At 36.8% G+C, this 22430-nt stretch overlaps 1 protein-coding gene across 6 annotated transcripts in view; it reads left to right on the top strand.

Annotated features, from left to right (window-relative positions):
- COL21A1 (collagen type XXI alpha 1 chain) overlaps positions 1-22430 on the top strand; it is a 171666-nt gene that overhangs the window by 5774 nt on the left and 143462 nt on the right. The window lies entirely within an intron of this gene.

The following is a 22430-nucleotide window of genomic DNA, read 5'->3' as shown; positions in this document are numbered from 1 at the left end:
AATTAAATAGAATATTAAGACAGGAACATTCTTTGTAAGTGTTCAGCCAGTCATCAAATAATGATCAAGCGCTCACCCTGTGCTTGGCTATCCTAGGGGGATTCTTAGAAGTTGCTAAGTTCAGTTTAGTAAGTCTATAAATAGCCAATTGGCAGTTTTCTTTCTTTCTTTCTTTCTTTCTTTCTTTCTTTCTTTCTTTCTTTCTTTAGTGGGAAACTCCTTTCAATTTATTATATAAAAATAACATTTTGTAAATTTCTGTAAGTGAAAAAATGCATAATACAAAAATAGTTCTGATTTAAATTTAGAATAATCAGTCACTGCCTGATGTGTCCCTTAGTTTCTTCAGCCATTTTTGACTGACACTTGACATGCTACCGTGTATCAATCTTTAGAAAGGGTTGAATATGATTTGAAGGGTATCTTGGCAAGAAGGGAGAGTTGATTCTAGAGAGAGGCACTATGGAGAAGATTAACACCTAGGGTCCTGAGAATGTATGCACTTCACCACTTTCTGGAGAAATTTCCCTTTGCCTTGGGCAGTCTGCCTTTTCTCCATTTTATAGCTCCTTTGACAGTTCTGCTGTTCAAAACACTTGTGAGCTAGCACCCTTGGACTAAGGTTTGAAATGAGAAAGAGTAAAATAAAAACTGGGGGAAGCAGGGATGACACGGTCACTGTCTTCACTAGAATGGTATAGGTAGAGTTCCTACTTGGGTTTCTTTGGAATGAGGAGGGAGAAGGGGTGAAAAGAGGCAGGGTTCATATTCTTGCAGGGAATTGGAGGCACCTGGAACCTAATTCAAAGTCTATCTATTTAATGGAAGCAAGCAGGTGAGTAGTATGTAGTGGACCAAGTAGGTACCTACTGTCTAAGTTCTGTGTCATTTCTATACTGCCATTTAAACAGTAATAGTAATACTTACACATCAAATACTAAATCAATAAATGCTCTTACTATTCCCAAGAAGGCCCTAGACCAGGAAATGGGAAACCTGGATTCTCATCCCAGCCTGCCACCAACTCCCTGAAAGCTAGTATCTTGGAAGAGCCTACAGTAAGGGACAGCTGGGCAGGTGTGATTGTAAAGTCTTTCATTTCGCTCTTTGTATGTTTTTACATACCAAAACACCATTTGAGGCCATCATGGGACATGTAAAGAATTTCAGCGTAGGATATCTATATATAGAGTTTAAGTTAACGTGGGATAGAATCCTTTAGGAAATTAGTCTACTGGGAAATGTAGAATGCATTTCTAAAATTTCTATGAACATGCTTTTTCAGTGTTCACTGAAGATGGACAACAGTGGATGAGGAATAATGCGATGACAGATCTTTTTATTTCAAGAAAATTGTAAATGCCTTTTCATGATGGCTAAACAAAATTTTCTTCGGCCTCCATGTGGGGATTATATTTAAAGAAATTGGTCTTGTCAACACTTGAAAACATTTTTTTTTTCTGATTCTGAATTATGGGTTTGTGGGGGAAATCAGGTTTATATGAGTAATGAAATTATATTTTTGAGCTCTGAATTGCCTGTTTCTCAAAACATTAACAGTTGTGTTTGGTTGGTAGAATGATATTTTCTTTCTGCTTTTCTGTGTTTTGTCTATTTTTTAATATACGTGTGTTACTTTTATAATGCAAAAATGAATGCCTAATGACTTATAGATGGAAACACTTGAAATTGTAATTTGGAATTCTCATACAAATGAGAGATGATATTACAGTGTGATTAATTTATGTTCTTGTAATTCATAAAGTACATATTGTGCCACATATGCTTTTAAAAACAAGACACAGACAGTAAAGCATGGCTTTACTACGAATTACAGATGGTAAAGCATGGCTAAAATGACAAAGAATGTTTTTGTAACAGCAGAATATCAGTTTATTACTCCTTGTGAAGGCCCAAAGAATATTCTGTGTTCTAAGATGTTGAGGGCATGTAAGATAATAGCTGAGATCATGGGTGTTGTGTAGTCGTGTCCCTGACACCTAGCACCTGTGTGACCTTATGCTTGGTATTTAACTTTGTAAAGCTTAATTTGCCCTTCTGTCAAGTCAGGAGCGTAGGACCTACTTCCTAGTGTGGTCAGGAGGGTTAAATGGAATAATTCAAATAAACACCTCAGCATAGTGCCTGGCAGATAAAAAGCACTCAAGTTAGCTCAAATTTGTTATACTAAGTATAGTATTCTCCCTGCTTCTCAGCTTTATCACACTTGGGACTTGGATATCTATCTTTTGGAAAACATGTTACTAATTTCGATGAAAATATCCTCTGTACAACCTGGGTCATGAAGAGGCACATGTAGATTTTTGCCATTGTCCATGTTGGGATGGGGGAGAGGAAAGTGTGGATGCAGGGGATGGAGTCTCCTGAAGCTGGCAGTGCACTAGCAGCAGTAACAGAGGCCTTTGAGAGTAACACCTTGTGACTGTGAGTATTGATCTAGAGTCTGCAAGACTGTCCTTCTTTGCTAGATGGCACAGTCCCAGAAGGTCACTGTGGTGGTTTCATGGGGTTGAGGGTATCCTCAAGTCTTGTTTTCAGCTAGAGGTGGTTTGTGACGAGCTCCTGGATTTAGCAATTGCAGAGATCTCTTTGGTCAGGGCCATAGATAGCCCATTATCACAGCTTTGTGAAAATTAGAAGACAGCCATTGCAATGGGCAGGTGTAGCCCTGGATTTGAGTATCCATTTGCTTTGTCAGCCAGGTGCCTTTGTACTGTTGCAGCCTGGACTTCAGTGCATTTGTATAGGAATGCATTAATCCATCCACACGGAAAATATATTTTTTACTTCTTTCTGTAGTTTAAACTAGATCTTATTGATGTAGCAATAAATGAGACACGATCACTGTCCTCAAAGACTCATATTCTCTTAGCAAATTTCCCCATGGATGCTTTGGACATCACATCACAAAGCCCCTCACCCTGTTTTATTGCTGCTTACAGTAGGGTCCTTTAAGAAGGTTGTTTTATTTGCATTCGTGTATTAATTGCCCCCACTAGACCTGTTAGTCTGAATGTTTACTATTAGCATCTGTAGTTGGATCTATGTTCTCAGAACCGTGGTGAGTTCTACATATATGATATACATAAGTTTCTACAAAGTATTTGGACTTAATACCTAGTCTATTAAATGAAAAACCAAACCAAAAAAAAAAAAAAGCCCAGAAAACAAAAACAAAAAAAACCCCATGATTAATTGAATTCAACCGACTGAGGCCTGACAGAGGAAAGTTAGGGAGGCACTGAGAGATCAGAATCAATTATTTTTAGGCTATACATGTAAGAACCCTGGAAGAAAATGTGAATATTTTTGATCTTTTTTTTCAATATATGAAGTTTATTGTCAAATTTGTTTCCATACAACACCCAGTGCTCATCCCAAAAGGTGCCCTCCTCAATACCCATCACCCACCCTCCCCTCCCTCCCACCCCCCATCAATCCTCAGTTTGTTCTCAGTTTTTAAGAGTCTCTTATGCTTTGGCTCTCTTCCACTCTAACCTCTTTTTTTTTGAAAATGTGAATATTTTTGATCTTTAATTCATTTTAAATCAATTAAATGAATGGCCAGTTACCGATATAGAATAGATAAAGCCATTTTGTGCATCTGTGTTTCCTTAACTATACCTCTAAATATTTTTAATTTTTAGCTGGGTAGTGTAATTTCACATTGGACAATTTTTGGCCAGACGTATTACATTATTAAATACTAAGTTTGAGTAATGCAGTGAGTTTGTGCATTTAAACATTTTGGATATGGCTGCCAAGCTGAATCCGAAATTTCCCTTCTAGTAACCTGCCATGTTTCTGAACTTTGAGCCTAAAGCAGCCTAAGTAAGACTAGAGAAAGATAATTTTACATTTTCAAACTTAATTTAAGTACTAATGACTTAAAAAATAAATGTGTGTACACTTTCTACTTCATCCTGTCTTCCAGTTTATCTTCAAAGATGAGCATTTATCATCAAGTGAGCTGTAGGAGAAAGTTTTTACTGTTTATTTCATTGTTTTTGTACTTCGAATTCTTAGAAAGGCTGGTCTAGCCAGTATCCTAAGGAATCCACTTATACACTGTACTGTTTCCAGACCTTAGTGAAGAGGACATGTAGCCTTGCTTCTCTTGAGTGCAAGGCTTTGCTAATCTTTATTACTCTAGACTCTAAAGAACTATATGTTTTGATTTTTTTCTCTTAAAAATCTTCTGGGATTTGTTTTCTCAGAGCCATCTATCGGTATGTTCTAAGGTAAAAGGAGAAAGGAACAAGGTGTATTTTATTACCTGAAAAATCCACAAGAATGGGTTTCAGTTTCTGTATCTGTGATTCTCACTAGGGAGTTGGGAAGTTTTAAATGGAAAAATGCAGCAATTTTGATATATCAAGGGGGAGGGGAGATATAGAAACTCCCAAGGAAACCATTCCTGTGTATTTCATTATTTTCACAACAAGGACATGTTGCTGATTATAAAAACATTGACTATGTGCTATATGAAGAGGAAAAAAACCCAACAACAACCCAAAACAAGAGAAGTGATGAGTCAGCAAGTTTAATTTCAGTGGCTTCCAGGGCACCTAATAGATTGACATTGATCATGACCCCAGGTTGCTTATGATACCATTTGGAGATGGACTATTTCAAGTATAATTTTTAGGGGGCAAAATAAAACTGTGATGGAGCTCTAAATGGTCTAATACTGGTGGTAGGCACTGTGGATGGTATGGTCTGTTTTTGTCATGATGTGCTTCATAGAACCTGCTTCTAGAAGCATGGTGCAGTTTGGATAAATGATTCAGTTTAGACACACACTCCAGTCAACATAAATCATAGGTTTGGAAATTATCTTAAAAATAATTGTTTACAGTATAAATGCTGTTGATACCAGTAATGCTTATCCCTGTAGCGTACCTACTGAGTATTGTCCAATTCCAGACACGTCTAGTGATGGGAAATTTTCAGTTTGAGGGACATCTCCATTTATTAAAAACTTTTTAAAATTAAACTGAAAACTTCCTTCCTGGAGTTTCCAGGCACTGGTCCTAATTCCGTACTCTGGGAGTGAGAGGGAGAATCTTAATTTCTTTTCCACGTGGCAGCCTTGCCAGTATTTGAAGACAACTTATGAGAAGTAAGGGAGATGATTCATTTTCAGAAATACAAATAAAAGCTGAGCCGTCTAGTTAACAGTAGATTTACAACCTATTGGAAATATGTATGAATTGCCCCCCACCCCTTGGCGTCCCAAACCCCTGGATACTGCACTTCTGGTTCTTCTTCCCCTCTCCCTCTTGCGGGCTTATTTTCATGGGCTTTGCAATGAGCATGTGCCAAAGAACTGAAGTGTCTGTGTCACCTCAGGGAATGTACACTTGTTCCAATCAGACTACTTTTTGCCTTAAATGGACACAGGCCATGTCTGGGTAAGGCTGTAACCTCTGTAGTACTCAGTCAATGAGGAATCAGGGGAGGGACTTGCATGCTGGGAGATAAGTTGTCTGCTGTAACTGCCCAGAGTGTGCCTGTCCCTCAGACATCCACTCTTGCAACAATGGTGATAAAAGGCTGGCTTGGCTGTGCTCCAAGTCTCTGTGTCCCTCCTTTGATTGGGTTGATGGGCTTATTTCTAACAAAGTGAAACATCAGATTTCTGACACTGCTTCTTTTTTGTAGTTGTTTGCAGTTACTTCTCCAGTCTCCTCAGCCTTCTCTAGACACATTTGAAGCTTGATTCTATCTGACCATTGGTTGCTGAATAGAAAGGGTGTAGCCCAAGAGCAAACTAATTGTTGGCAGCCAGTTTACAATGATGACTTCAGTTTACCATGAGCTAAGACCTTTTAGTCTATTTGGACCTCCAGCTGTGAGGCCAACAGATTCCTACTGAGCCTTCTACACTCCAGATTTTGGAGCCCAGGATTTTTTTGTGTTTCTTTTGAATTTTGTCTTGTGGCAGTTCCATTATTTATCCAGGTGTGATCTTTTTAAATCCAAAGTCTTTTATTCATTCATCCAGAGGTCTTAGCTCTGCTTTGTTTGGAATTTTCATTTGCAGGTCATCAATGCTCTTACCCAAATTACAGTAACCAATTAACTGGAAGTGGCAGAATTCTAAACACCATCACTAGAAACCTTCTACCATGTTGGCATTAGGTGTTACTCTCCGTTGGGGAGCCATTTTGTTTTATATTAAGCTTAGATTTAATTTGTTTTCATTTTTGTAATCTCTTGAGCACAGTATTCTTCTGATGTCACCTTAGTACTCCCATCAAAGAAGTACAGGTGAGTTTGATTTGAAGTATTCTTGGAACTTAACACATGTTGTAGGTGGGTTTCTTGTAAGCATGCAGGAGGACCTTAAAAAAAAAAACACCTACAATTTGAAATCTCTAAATTCTAAATACTAAATTTAACCCATTAAACATTTTATGATTGCTAAAATGTTTGGACTCTCTCTTTCTTTGCATTTTCCTTTGTTTTCTGTTTTTATCATGCTTTCTTGTTCTTGATTATAATTATTACTGTTATTTTTTCTGTTTTTGTTTGGAATTAAATTTGTTTCCTTTTCTTCCCTTACCAGTTATCTATGGAAATTATATTCCTGTTTGTATAATAATAGTTATCATTCTATTTCTTTATATAAATTAAAACATATTTTCCTACTAATAGCTAGTTAGTATCTGTTCCCCTCCCTCAGATAACTTATCTTATGTACATGATTTCTATCATCTTGACCACCCTCCATCTCCCACTCCCCACCAGCTACGAGTTTGAGAGCTTTATTTCTAGCACATTATTAATTTTTTTTCAGTAATAATTTTAGACAGAAGTTTAACTTTGAGGAATGTTAGGTGTGGGGGCAAATCCTTTTAAGTGAAAAAAAAATTACATCTTACAACTAGCTCTTAGTTTTGTTTATCCCCTAGTAATTTTTTTGGAGAGAGCAAATAAGTATCCTCTCTATTTCCTCTCTCCCCCACCCCATAAAAACACTTAAGATTTTTTTCTTTATCCTTTGAATTATGATATTTCACCAGTATGTGTCTAAAAGAGGTCTTTCTCCCCCCACATTCAAGCAATTTGTAACTTGTGAGACACTTTAAGTCTGAAGATTCAGGTCTTTATTTAGCTCTGAAAGCTTTTCTTCCATTTTTTCTTCATATGTCTTTTAATTTTTTTCCTTCTGAAAATTCTTTTTTAATATTTTATAAAATTAGTGTCCTTTTTGCATTGTAACTTGGTAGAATTCTTTCACTTGATTTTCTGTTTCACTCCTTTCCTCTTCAGTTATCTCAGGTAGCTCTCAATATATTAATGTCCATAGTCAAATATTCTCACATATACTTTTGAATATTAAGTACATTTAAGCCAGTTGTCTTTTGACTGTATTAACTCTTTCTATGGGTGTTAGTTACTATATTTTCTATTTTTGTGTCTTCCTCCATGATGATAGTTTTTGTTGAATATTTGTTCATATCTTTGTGTTTGTGATTTTGTATTTACTACCATATGGATTTTTTTGTCCCGTTTCCCATAGCTTGCCCCTAATGATTGTGGAGTTGGGCATTCTAATCTCTTCTGGACATGGCTTTTTCCTGTTTCTCTCCGGTTTTGCTAGTGGGGAATTTACCTGAAATTGCTTTGCCAATCCAGTCTAAGAGACCATACTCAGGGCTTCCTGTGGATACAAATGGAAAAGAGTTGAATAATGTCCAACAGGCCATTTGTTCTTCCTCATTCGTGCAAATCACTTCCTACTCTATCTCTTTCTGGGAACTTTTCCTCCTCCTGCTCTGAGAATACTTTTTCTTTTAGCTCTGAGTAATATGTTTCCTCTGACCTTCGCAGCAGTATAGGGCATGGAGTTGTGAAGACATCATGTTCAGTGCTAATCCGACAATATTCGAAAACACCTGTAATTGTTGAAAGGAGAAGAACTCATTTTGGTACCTGCTTTACTACTTCTGCTATGAAATGAATATTTTGGACCAAACAATATGTGGACAGCCGTAATTGTTCCTTTGGGACACTGGTTAATATGGCTTCAGGGATCTTGTTTGCAATTTCTTCTGAACAACATTTGGATGATGTACGAAAATAAGAGCATCTCCTTTTGGATAAAGTCTGACATATTGTAATTCTGAGACTGCACTTGGCACTTGCTAGAGAAATGTCACTTTTCCAACATGAACAAAGTCCAGTGCAGCTGTTTCTGCTTTAGACCATTGAATTTGAAAATCTCTATAAGAGAATGGAACCAACCAAGTTCAGAGTGAGCAGTAAGTTATGAGAGTTTCCCAAGTCATGAGTATCTTGCATTGTAGGGGGAAATTATATAGTAATAATACGATCTTGAGTTTGTGTGTTGTGATCCCTGTTAGGGCTCCTTTCTGCAAGAATTTTTATAAATATTTAATGACAGTGTCACCTCCTATAATTCATTCTCTTTAACACACTAGTCTTATATAGCAGGGATTTAAAAATACTGTTTTAAACAAAGCATACTCTTCTCATTTCCAAGGTGTGAACCAAAATATTTACAAACTAAACTGTTTTCTAGTTCTCTTGGGTTGGTTTTTTCCTAGGATAGTTTCATTATTTACTCAGTTTGAAATACATTATTGCCAATTTCTAGAGTGCCAGGAATTGTTTTATTCAAATAGAAGAATAAAACACATTCTAATGCCCAACTGTATGTTTTCCCAAACTCTCGACCATTTAAGAAGATCTGTACTACTTGTTTCTTGCCACCCAGTTGACAGATAATCCAGATTTGATACAAATTTGACTAGTATGTATTTGCTGTCGTTGTGTGTGTGTTGGGGGAGAACAATGTAAAATAGTTTAAGAAATTATACATTTAGGGTTCAAAACCAAACTATGAGCATTTAGTTGGATTTGTATAGTGCTTTTCATTTGTTTAAAAGGAGGAGGATTTCCAAGGAGCTGCTTTTTGTCTGATAACCATAAAAAGAGTAACTATCACAAAAAGAGAATGATCAGAATGATACTGTGCTTGTCTTTGGAGCTCTCTGAATGTAAAAGAAATGCTATGGGTATGGTAATTTTGATTTTTTTTTTTTTTTTTTTCAACGTTTTTTATTTTATTTTTGGGACAGAGAGAGACAGAGCATGAACGGGGGAGGGGCAGAGAGAGAGGGAGACACAGAATCGGAAACAGGCTCCAGGCTCCGAGCCATCAGCCCAGAGCCTGACGCGGGGCTCGAACTCACGGACCGCGAGATCGTGACCTGGTTGAAGTCGGACGCTTAACCGACTGCGCCACCCAGGCGCTGGGTATGGTAATTTTGATTACAAGATGTTAATTTATAGAAAATTCATAATAGTAGATCCAGTTTGGAATAATGGCAAGAGATGACCTTTTTTTTTTTTTTTTTTTTTTTTGGTTTAAAGAAGCTAATTATTAACCTTGTATTTAATGGAATAAATAATTAGGTAAGTTATTTAAGAGAGTAGGACTGCAGAAAATTTAAAGTGGAAGAGATCCTCACTTGTGTCCTCACCTCCTGGTCTTAAAGAGGAGCTACTGACATCCTGCTGAGCTTGCTTTCTTGCTCAGATTCTTGTAGTGTCTTAGAGGCCTTGCTGGGATGTGGAGGGTCCAGCTGCCAGTACAATCCTCTTTTCCCCACACCTAGCTGCATAAGGCCAGGAAGGAACAGAGTATTATGATTCATCATTTTTAAACAAGTTACTGTTACTAAACTGAATATAATGCTTCCTCAATTAACAAATGCAGGATGTTCATCATTTTTCCATACCAGAGCTTCCTTTTATATGGTAAAAAATTGCACACTAGTTTATTTTTGAGGATGGTCTTTTCATTTTCCATTCTTTTAAATGCACTGAGTCATGTTTTATTTGGTTCTCTTGAATGTCAGGACGGTAGATTGTATTAGCTCCCGTTGACTCTTTTTTTCCCTCAGGAAGCCTCTCTGGCATATCTAATTAAGTGGCAGTGGAGCCATTTGGGAGGTAAAAGAAGCTTGTACTACATGAGGCATTTTGTTATTCTTGGCGGTTTAACCAGTATTTTCTCTGTAGAAACAAAAGGATGGCTTTGGAACTGGTAGTGCTGTGAAGGGGAGGTAGGAAAAAGTATGGCAGGGTATTTGGGGGGAAGGGTTGAAAATAATGACTGGTTGAAGCTCATGCATTTACATAAGCATTTATAAACATTTCCCATGGATGGAAGAAAGAGTAATAAGAAGGATTCATTTTGGAAATGAGAAATTTGAAATTAAATTGACAAACATTGTACTTTCCCCAAAAACAAACATATGGAGTATGCGTATTTCAAATTTGTATCTCCTTAGTTGAAGATAAAAAGTGGAATATTGAAAATTGGGAATATTAAGTCTGTGACCAGAGTTACGTACAATAGGTATTTTACCATTTTGAAAAGTGGATTCTTCCCTTAAACATCAAAACATAAGTAAGCCTGATAATCATTCATGATGTTTTAGAAGTAAATACCCATACAAAGTAAAAAGGTTTTATTACCATTCTCTTGATCAAGAATGCCATTTAAATTAATATAAGATTGTGTATATTCCTAACAAACCAATAAAGTGAGGATCTGTATAATTAAGGGAAATGTTTTGAAACTTGAAATTTTTTATTTTAGGAGAAATTAAAAGTGATGAAACTAATACTCTCAGAAGGTGCTAACAACGTAAGTTACTTCATGCTGTTTCTTAATTTATTACTGAGAGAGCATTATACCAAAGAAAAGGTAAAAATTGGACTGAGTTCTTTGAGATGGATACCATGGAGGAAGAACAAGTTTTCCCAATCATTCATGGTAGTCCAAGAATATAGGATTAGAAGAGCCTGGTATGGAAATTGTTATGTTTCTGTCTACATGGCTATGTTTCTATCTACGTTATGTTTCTGTCTACCCACAGAATGATGACTTTGAAAATGTTTTCACGTGACCCACAGGAATATATTTTACATTGTGACATATCTGGCAATGCATTCATGCTCTCTCTCTCTCTCTCTTTCTTTCTCAAAAAAAAAATCCATAGGTTTTTTTTGGGGGCTGATGAATTTCTAGTTGTATATGATCATTATTAGCTCTGTTAATAAATAGATTTCAGGTTCATGGTAGGTTTACATCTCCTAGCCCTATGTTCATTCTGGCCAGTGAGTTTGATGGAAATTGACTAGTGTTTCTGGACTGGCACATATAATTGCCAGTTTGAGACATGTTAGAGCTCTTTACTTCTGCCATGGCAGGTGACCATATTCCTCAGATTGGGTCTTAAAATGAGGAATGTGGAACAGAGCTCCTAGCCAGCCCAGGGTGGACATATCATAGGAGCAAAAAGTAAACTTTTGTTGTTACAAGGCACTACAAGTTTTGGAAATCTTTGCTATTTAGCATGGCCTAACATCTCCTGATTGGTAGGGAATAATTATGTTTCTGCTAGTGGTGGGAGAGAGCCTTTTTTAAAAAATACTAACTTTGCCTAAAAACATATGCCAGTTTAAAAACAAGTTTATTTCTGGTTTTAAAACAATATGTTCTTTATAAAAGATTTGGAAAACATGAGAAAACAATGCAAAAATTACATATTTGTAATGCCCCTACCTGGAGGTAACAATTTTTGACAGTTCTATGTGAAAAATATTTTTATAATTAGCTTACTATATAGTTTTGTATTTTGCTTTTTCTCTCTTTTTTTTAATGTCCTTAACTATTCTTGGAATGCATGAATATCATGCCTCTGTAATGCTCCATCATATAAATGAACCAGCATTTATTTAGTTAACCTTGTACTGTTACATGTTTAAGTTTAGTTCAATACAAAGAATTTTAATGGATGAAAATCTCAGCCTTTGGCATTCAAAAGCAGATAGTAAGCCAGAGTAGGATCCATATCCATTCACTCTGCTTAGCATCAGTTTTATCTCCCATTACTCTACTCCTGGGACATGGTGAGTTTGTATACTCCGCTGCCAAGTAAACAATTCCATATGTACATACCACATATGAAACTTATACTTAATTTTCTGAAAACTGATAAGGTTTTAATTTTCTCTCCTATATCCCCGAGCAAACAAATTGGGTTTTCCTTCCTGAGTTCTTTCTTTCAGGAAAGAACATTGCAATCTATTAGATGCATAAGCCAGAGCTGGGGTCATTCTCATTTCTCCTCTCCACGCTGATTTATTCAGTCAAACTTGGCCTGTTTTTGCTCCTGAATATCTCTCACCTCTATTCTTATTCCCTCTGTTGTGCATCAGGCCCTCACTGCCTCTCTGTGGCCCATCTGATTTCCCATGCATCATTCTCCCTTTTGAAGCCATAGTGAGCTTTCTAAAATGTGAGACAGAATATGTCACTCCCTGCGTCAAAATCCCTCTGGAATCCTAGAATGAGCTTTACAGACGAAATGGATCCTTCTTTACTTGATACGAAAGCCTCTTCATGATTTGTTTCCTAAGTACCCACCCCATCCTTGTCATTCATTTCCCTCACCACCTGCTATGAACTGAATGTGTCTTAAGGGTGGGGCTCTGATATGATAGGAATAGTGTTCTTATAAGAAGAGACACCGGAGAACTCACCCTCCTCCCTCTCCCCTCCACCCCTGCTCCCCACAGACAAGGTCTAGTGAAGACATAGCCAGCAAGATGGCGCCCACCTATAGTGAGGTCTCATCAGAATCCAAATATACTGGCATTCTGATCCCAGATTTCCAATATCCAAAACTGTGAGAGAATGAATGCCTGTTGTGTAACCCACCTGGGCTATGGTATTTTGTTATGGCAGCCCAAGCTAAGATACTGCTTCCCATACATACCTCACAGGTACTTCACTCCGGGCACCTTTACTTAAGAAATATTGTTTTGCTGAGCACATCTCGCTCTTTGATGTTTCCAGGCATAACCAGGTACTGTCTTCTTATCTTCCCAAGAAGATAAAATCCCTGATTCTGCTTAGGGTACAAGTCAAACTCTACCTCATCTTGGAAACCTTTCCTGTCTCCTCTCTGCCAGGTGGATTTAGGTATTGATTTCTCTGAGCTCCTCTTGCACCTTGCCCGTACCTTCATTAACATCTTTGCTTCTCTGTGGTAACTGCATGTTTGATGTCTTTCCACCAAACCCTATGCTTTTTGAGGCCTTTATCTATGCTTTTTCATCTTTGTATCCTCAGTGCTTAGCATATTGCCTGAAGAATAGTAGGTGCTCATAAAAATTGTTGAGTAAATAGACAGATAACGGTGGTAATTATTCATTTATTAACTTGTATCTCTTGAAGATTTTTTCCTCTCTCTTACAATCTAAACAACCAAGCTTCATGTATTCTTTTTATCAAAACCAGCTGTCAAGACAGGATTCGAAATTCATTTACACTGAAGTATAAATAACTGATAACAGTTTATGTCTCCCAAGAGAATTTCCATTTTAACAGGGATGGAATTATTTTTTCTTATTTGTAATTTTTTTTAAAGTTTATTTATTTATTTTGAGAGAGAGAGAGAGAAAGATTGAGAGAGAGCAAGCGCACATGAGCAGGGGAGGGTCAGAGCGAGAGGGAGAAAGAGAGAATGCCAAGCAGTTTCCACATGGGCAGTAAGAAGCCCAACATTGGGCTCGATTTCACCAACTGTGAGATCATGACCTGACCTGATATCAAGAGTAGGACGCTTAACAAACTGAGGCACTGAGGCACCCCAGGAATTCTTAATTTAAAGAAATAAATTTTGGTCGATTTCGGGTTTAACAAGCATATGAGATTGATTTTAATTGGAGGTGGAGCGGAGTTGAAGAAGTTTTCTCTGCTCAAGTTCAAACTTCATAGCTTTGCTTTAGACCAGGCCTATTCCCTGCTGGCTCATAGAATGAACTGGCATGTCAGATTACACAGCAAATTCATTTTTGTTTCTATTGCTCAGCATGGATCATATGAACTTCACATCTGGTAAGCCTTTGCACATAAGACGTGCATCTGCCAAGAATTGTGGTTTCCTAGCGCATCCCACTGACTCTGAGTCAGGGTCACAAACCAGCATCACAGAGTTTTGGTGGTCTGGAACTGCATTCTGCATTTAGTTATTGAGAAAGAGTTGTTCTCTTAATTTCTTTGAAGAGCCTCCATGTCACCATTATAGGCTTGAAAAAGCACTTGGGTGATTCCAAGTCCATTCAACTGTTGGTGGCCTCCCCCTACTTAAAAAAAAAAAAAAATCTCCACAGTATTTTCTCAATGGCCCATTTTCATGTCTGGTAAGTCTCATCAAAAGTTTCATTCTCAAACTAAATCTTGCCTAATTTAGTTTTGTCACCTTGTTTGGTTCTTTGTGGAAGTGAGGAGCATCTGATTTTCATATAAACTGCAATACTGGAGTTACTAAGCAGTACATCGTCCCATAAAAGCAAAGCAAACCAAAGAACACCATCACAAAAACAATTCAAGTTAAATTAAGTTAGGAAAATGGGGTTTCCTGAATACAGTGTGACTAAAACCAGATCAGCTAGTTAGCAGGTTTGCTGGTGAGACTGGAAGTCTGACATTTTGGTGCATTTATATGGTCAACATCCCCAGTGAATTCTGTCCTGAAAATCCAGGTAACATTAATATAATTGAAGAACTAGTTCATTTTGTATAGTTTTAATTCAGAAAGCATTTAACAAACATTCTATGGTAGTTTCATTTCCCTCCACTATCATGAACGAGACGGGCAAATGCTTATCTCTCAAAAAGTGGAATCATTTAATTGATCTGTGTAAATTAAATGGTAGGGGGCATTTGGTAAGAAATTACCTTTCTCTAATTCCTAGAAAGATAAATTGCATTCCTGTTATTCTAGGTGAGGAAATTAAAGTGTCTTACCTTGGTATATATTCTTGATTGTAAAAGCTACCAGGTTAGGGAATCCACTATCGCTACGAGTTTCATGAATGCATTAACCACTGGTAACGTTTCTAATGTAGGGTTTAAAAATGTAAAATTCAAGCCCTATGGATTCTTTGAACAATTTTGTCTGGTGTTTGTACTCTATAAACAAATTCTATTTAGTATTTGTACTTGGTTGATTCTTGGGAATAGTATTTGAAATAAGCTGAAGAAATCACAGAATCGCATTGTAACTTCTATAAATACGTTTTAGAGATTTAAGATTAAAAAAGGCAAGATGCTCTCTTAATGATTAATACATTTAAAAAGTAAAGGCCATAAACAGACACATGGAAAGATGCTCAACATCGATTATCATCAGGGAAATACAAATCAAAACCGCAATGAGAGCTCACCTTACACCTGTCAGAATGGCTAAAATGAACAACTCAGGAAACAACAGATGTTGGTGAGGTTGTGGAGAAAGGGGAACCCTGTTGCACTGTTGGTGGGAATGCAACCTGAGTGCAGCCACTTTGGAAAACAGCGTGGAGGTTCCTCAAAAAATTAAAAACAGAACTTCCCTACAACCCACCAATTGCACTACCAGGAATTTATCCAAAGGATACAAAATTGATGATTCAAAGGGGCACATGCATCCCAATGTTTATTAACAATAGCCAGATTATGGAAAGAGTCCAAAAGTCCAGTAAGTGATGAATGGATTAAGAAGATGTGGTTATATATATACAAAGGAATACTACTCATTAATGAAAAAGATGAAATCTTGCCATTTCCAACAACATGGATGGAACTGGAGGGTATTATGCTAAGTGAAATAAGTAAGAGAAGGACAGATCTATAATTTCACTCATATGTGGAATTTGAGAAACTCAACAGATGAACATAGGGGAAGGGAAAGAAGAACCATACAAGACTCTTAAATATGGAGAACAAACTGAGGGTTGATGGAGGGGTAGGTGGATGGAGAGGTGGGTTAAATGGATGATGGGCATTAAGGAGGGCATTTTTGGGGGATGAGCACTGGGTGTCATATGTAAGAGATGAATCCCTGGATTCTACTCCTAAAGCCAAGACTACACTGTACATTAACTAACTTGAGAATAAAAAAAAAGAATGTAAAGGCCATAATATATTTAAAAATTTCAAAATTTTGCCTCTGAGTCATATCAGTGACACATCCTTGCCAGTTGAAGTCCTTTTCTTTAAAATGATATTTTTGTGCCAATATCCTGACCAAATTCTTTTATGATGGAGGTTATTTTCATTGAGTCCCTAAAAACAGCACCTCCTTTGTCCAGGAAGAAGCTGAAAATTTACTCAAGTGGCAACCTTTATGCAGTCAAATGCCAGGTCACTGCTGTCAGAGTAGGTGTTGGTTGCTGTCATTCCACCAATTAATGTAGGTTCCCTCTGTACTTGAGCAGAGAACTTAGCTGCTTAAAATTTTCAACTTATTATGAACCAGTGGCAACCACTAAAAGTGAAACAAAAGAGTCTCAGAAGTGTTGAGTCATTGCCTCACTCAGCAGCAGGTGTTCTGAATCAGGGATGATCAGTTGGTCTAGTGCTTAGTTTCTTGATAGCTCAGGGTCTCAAAATGACTTAAAGAAATGGCCATTTCATACAGAGGAAATTGTTTGCTTTAATGGAAGCCTTATTGTAACTTGCATAATATGAAAGGAAAATGGAACACTTTAAGGGTTTTGTGGGAAGAAAATTTAAATTGTGGCTTCGAAGGAGTCAGTGGTGTTTAGACTAATTTAGTGGTTAGAGTGACTTTATTTTTAGAATTTTGAGAAAAGGGAAATCTCTTCATGATTTTTTTTTCCTGGAGGTTTGGGGATTTTGTTTTTCTTTTCCTGTTTATTGTCTTAAGTGTTTTTTTTTTTAATGTTACAATTTATATTGCATGGTATCTTACTTGAGCCTCGCTGTTCTCCATCATCATCAGTATTGAAAAAGCTAGGAAAAGTGGTTGGTGGGATTTGGTTCACTGGTTGTGATAGTTAAAGCAGTACTTTTTGTTAACTGCATTTAAATAATGCAGTTACACAGAATCGGATACTATCCAACTGTAATATTTCAGCATGGTTATCCAAGTGAAATCTAATACCATTATTTTCATCAAATAGATCAATGTCAGGAAAACGAAAGCCTCATAGTGTCACTGTTTTACTTTTTTTTAAGTTTATTTACTTATTTTGAGAGAGAGAATGAATATCCCATGCAGGCTCTGTGTTGTCAATGCAGAGCTCTATGCAGGGCTCCACCTCACAAACTAAGATCATGACCTGAGCTGAGATCAAAATTTGGACACTTAACCAACTGAGCCATCTAGACACCCCAAGATTGGGAATTCAGTAGTCACCTATTGAAATGAAGAAGGTAGGTGTCAGAATAGAAAATATTGAAATAATCAGTATTTTTTGTTTTAATTGTGTCTAACATGAAGTATAGACTATAACATATACTTTTGCTAAGGAAAATTGTAAATCTACATGATAAATCATGGAGTTCAGTTATACATGGTGATTTGGCCTCTTCATTTAACGTTTACAATTCCTGTGCCTCTTCTGTGTTTGTTTATATCAAGAAATGTGAAGGTTCTGAGATTTTACCCTACTGGAGATCTAACAAGTTAGTCTGACACAGTTTTAGGCAGAGTGGAGACTCTTGGGTCAGAGATAAAGGACTTTATTACTCACAACACTGCAGACAGCACGAGCTTCATGTCTACATGGGTTCTTCTTGCCCATGAAAGTCCCATGAGAGCAGTGTGGAGGGACCCAGGTGGATACTGGAATACGCAGTGATTTAGGTCACAGCTGAGGAATTTTGAACTTAAGAAATCCCCGTTATTAAAAGGGTGCTAGTAGACTTGTCCAACATTTGTGCTGGAGGGAGAAATCATCTTTACTGAGTCAGGAAACAAGTCTGGCCTCATCTCAGGAGGGAGACGCTATCCATCTCCCAAGGCTGTTTGGGATTTCTCCCACAATCTTTGGAAATAGTCCAGAACAACAGCTGATTCAAGAGGGTGCAGAAATACCATGTAGAATTGTCTTGTAACACTTTACAATAGAAAAATTAATTAAAATGCAAAATTTTATATTTATTTACATATCAGCTAATCAAGAGGAGGTATGGTGCATTTTGTTACTCTGGCAATAGCTAACGGCATTACATTCCTGAGCATCTTTGATTTAAGGGTAGTTTACCATGAGTGCATTGTGCAAATACAGTTTTACACTGTTTAAAATTTTTATATAATTTTTGAACTTAGAATTACTCCTTCACTGGTGTAAGACCAATGTAATAACTTTTCTTATCACCAGAAACCATTTACTGCTGGCCTCCAAGAAATTTTAAGGTACTTTATTTGCCACCATATATAGAAAATGACGTAAATCTAATACCTACATTTTTAGAAGAATTCGTATATTTTTAATTTTTAAAATGTAATGATTTACTTACCTGGAAAAGCAAACAAATCAGTATTTCTGCAAAGCATGGTATAGAGTGAAGAATATTGCTTAGGCATCCAAATAAAGCATGAATAGAAATGTGAGCTAAGAGTACAGACCTTTTCCTTCATATTGTCTTCATGGAGGACACTTTTACTCTTCAGTGGAAAGGAAAAGATATGATCTAGACAATAAAGAATCAAATAATACAGGAAAAAATATGGTACTGTCCTCCATTCTATTGATATTATTGTCAGTCACTATCAGCCGTTCTTCAGATGAACACAGCTAATGCATGGACTGATAATCAGAAAGTGATATTGGTAGGACTACTGCATATCTCAGAAGTGAGTGGCCTCGTGTAGTTTGTCCAGGGATTGCAAATTTTTTTTATTCTGAATAGACCAAGGATATCTCTTCCCTCTTCCCAATATGTACCTTCTCAGCATTTAACAGAACATAAGTATATGAACCATTCACATGTGATCTCTTTGGTGTGAGAGCAGAAATGTAAAGGACACAGAATTAATCCACTTGGCTACCATTGCCAAAGTCATCAAGGAGGTTTAGTTTTTTGGGATCTGGGTGTTCTGATCTGTGTGATCCACTTTGAAATTCTCTTAACACCTCCTGGGGAGCCCCTGTTTTTGAAGAATATGAGCTTAAACTGAATGAAAATATATCCAATTGACAATCACATGAAAATCCTCTAGGCTGAAAGCCAAAGAATCTTTTTGTACATGATTTTTTCTGAGCCTTAAATGTAACCAGATGAATTTTCTTTTTGTACTGTGCTACTCAACTGATTTAAATGAATGATTTGTCTTCTAGTAGGAAATCTGCATTTCATCATAGAGATGGATTACATGCCTTAAACTTTACTCCCCAGAGAAGCGGTACTTCTTTATCTTTGGATGCACTAAAGACTCAAGATTATGTAACAATTTCATTATAGGTATGAGATTTTAGAGCTTTGTAGAGGTATGGATTGAGAAACATGAAAAATATAACCACCATTATCATGTGAGTGAGTGGAACATTATAGTCTTTTACAATTAGTTTTCTGTGAACACAGAATAAAATAGTAGGAGAATGCTTCCAGTTTTAGAAGAATTTTGTTCATGACCAAAGAGTAAAAAGCAGGGGTGCCTGGCTCAGTTGATAGAGCATGAGAGTCTCGATCTTGGGGTTGTAAGTTTGAGCCCCATGTTGAGGGCAGAGGTTACTTAAAAAAGTTAAAAGCAAATATAAGCAAGCCATGAATTGTGTGTGGTGAATTTCTTTATTTGCCTGATCATTTTTGGGGGGGCAGAAATATCTTCTATTATAAGAACATTTGATTCTGAACTAGAAGCAAAATCCCGGAAACACTGATGGTGAAAGAATAGACTTTATGTCACATCTGAAACTGAAGGGCTATCCAGTAAGCTTAAACCTTTTTAATATTGTAAACTGATGCTTTTTTTTTTTTTTTATCTTAATGCCTTATTCTTTGGGTGAAGGGCTATAAATAAGGTGGTTGATTTCTACTATGAAATCTAAGACTTAACCAAGTTCAAAAGCAGTTTAAGTCTTCTAACTGCCAATCATTGAGGCAAGCCTCTTTTGACTAAATTTGTGATTTTCAATGGCATTGATTTTATTCTCTGGTCATGTCTGGGAACATTTTTGATTGTTACAACTGGAAGAGGGTACTACTGTCATCTTGTGGGGTGGAGCTCTGGGATTCTGCAAACATCCTAAAATGCACAGGATAGACTCCATGATAGTCATCTGGTCCCAAATGTCAACCTAAGTTGAGAAGCCCTGGGCTAAGTACACAGTAGTGCATTTAATGCAAAAAGAAGAACTGGACCTACAGAATATCACTTAACAAGAGAGGTTTTTGCCTCAAGACTAGCACTGAATTGTAATAGAAAGCAGAGGTCATATGACCTCAGAGGGATTTCCTTAAGACTTCCGGCTCTCCCTTTGTGTGACTACTTTCCTTTAAATCTCTCTAAGCCTCACTGCCCTATTGTCAAGTAGAGCTAATGGTATGGTTGCTACTTCAAGGGCTTACAGGATTAAATGAAATTATGTAATTGTTGAATCTATTGCCTGGTTCGTATAGGATCTCAATAAAAGTTAGCTGTTATTCAGGATACTATCAGGAAGACCCTTGTAGCATTTAAGAGATAGCAAATTTTCTGTTTTTGGATGAATTCAAGCAGAGTGTGGACAACATTTTGGGTTTCATCTGACTCTATAATAAGTGTTCAAATGTTATTCTCTTTCTTAGTTATAAAAACCATTCCTAAATAAAACATAAAATGACTGATGGTCTTCCTTGAGTCTTTAGTAAGTAAGAAATAGATAAGGTTGACATCAGGTAGGCATAGGTAGCACTGATATCATTCAGTGATATTAAATTTGCTTTGTGTTTTGATACTGAGGCATTGACTCTAACTTTTCTTTCATAATGTTCCCTTAGTTCCCTCTGCTAACCAGTATTAGTTAATTGCTTGGATTCACTTAGGCTATTTTCTGTATTTCTGTAGCATCAAAATTCTTTGTACGTATAATTGTGTGCCCTTTTCCTGATAGAAGCCGTAGCTGGCTTGCTATTTATCTCTCCATCTAACATGACATTTATTTTATTTTTTTTTTTTTTTAAATTTTTTTTAACATTTATTTATTTTTGAGACAGAGACAGAGCATGAACAGGGGAGGGGCAGAGAGAGAGGGAGACACAGAACCTGAAACAGGCTCCAGGCTCTGAGCGGTCAGCACAGAGCCTGATGCGGGGCTCGAACTCACGGACCGTGAGATCATGACCTGAGCCGAAGTCGGACACTTAACCGACCGAGCCACCCAGGCGCCCCTCTAACATGACATTTATTAAGCACCTCCTGTATGCCAGGTGCCATGCAATGTGCTAGGCATGTATTATGTCATTTGAAAGGCATGTAATAAATAATCAGTGAATGAATGAACATATAATTAACCATAAAAACAATATTATTTGAGCTTCTACTATGTATTATGCAGTAATACTGTTATTATTAAAAATAAAAAAGTGTCTACCCCATAAAAGCTCTTAGTTTTTTGAAGAAGCAAGATGCATTTATCATAAACTCCTTCTACATAGTTAAGTGCTTTGATGACTACATCTTCATAATACCTCAGTGCTTATCAGGCATTCAATAAATCAGGTACTCAGTAAATGCTTAAAAATCACTATTTCAGTGGATCACATTCAGTGGATAGAGAAACAAAATATTCATCGCAACAGAAGTCAGCTATTTGACAAAATACTATTTTAACTGTGTAACTAAATGGAATTTATCTTGATGATACCACAAAGGATAGATATGGTTCACTAAAGCAATAGATACAGTAGATGTCATTTTTGCTAATTACATTTCTGTAAACCAAATCAGGTTTTTAAATTTTAAATCATCTGAATTTGTAAGAGGTTTCACCACTTTGGTTTTACCGTTACTCACCCCACATAAATTGGTTAAAATTTTGCAAATTTTCAGTGCAAAATTATAATGGGGACAGCCTCCTTCCTCTAGAATAATTTTTCTCCGTGAACCTAATCACCGATTTCGTCATTCGGAGTACTTAATGTACATACTAATCAGTTGAAACTTTTTTTCCTTCCTGCTTTCTGTGGGCAGAGAGAAATACTAAGATTGTGTCTGAGATAAAGACAGCATCCTTTAGTTTTACTTCCGAATATAAAATGAATCCAAGATTTAAAAAGTGTGAAGTAGTAAATACCAGTTCAGAAATCCCAGACAGATGTGTTCAATATATTATAATATATTCAACACAAAGAGAGGAGACATAAAACCTACTCCAAGAATTAAAAGGCATTTCAAGAATTTATGCAATAGGCCCTCATTTCACATAAGGTAAACAGGTACTATTTTAAAATGGTGCTCATGTGATGGGAACTAAAGAGTACTTACTGTATATTGGGTATTTTCTCTGCAATGGAAATGAATGAGGGACGTGTTTTATTTCCATCTAAGTGGGAGCTGTTCCTTGTAGATGTACTGCAGTGACAA

Source organism: Panthera leo, chromosome B2 (assembly GCF_018350215.1).
Source record: "Panthera leo isolate Ple1 chromosome B2, P.leo_Ple1_pat1.1, whole genome shotgun sequence".
Classification (NCBI taxonomy): Eukaryota; Metazoa; Chordata; class Mammalia; order Carnivora; family Felidae; genus Panthera; species Panthera leo.
This window is presented reverse-complemented; position numbering and strand designations above follow the sequence as displayed.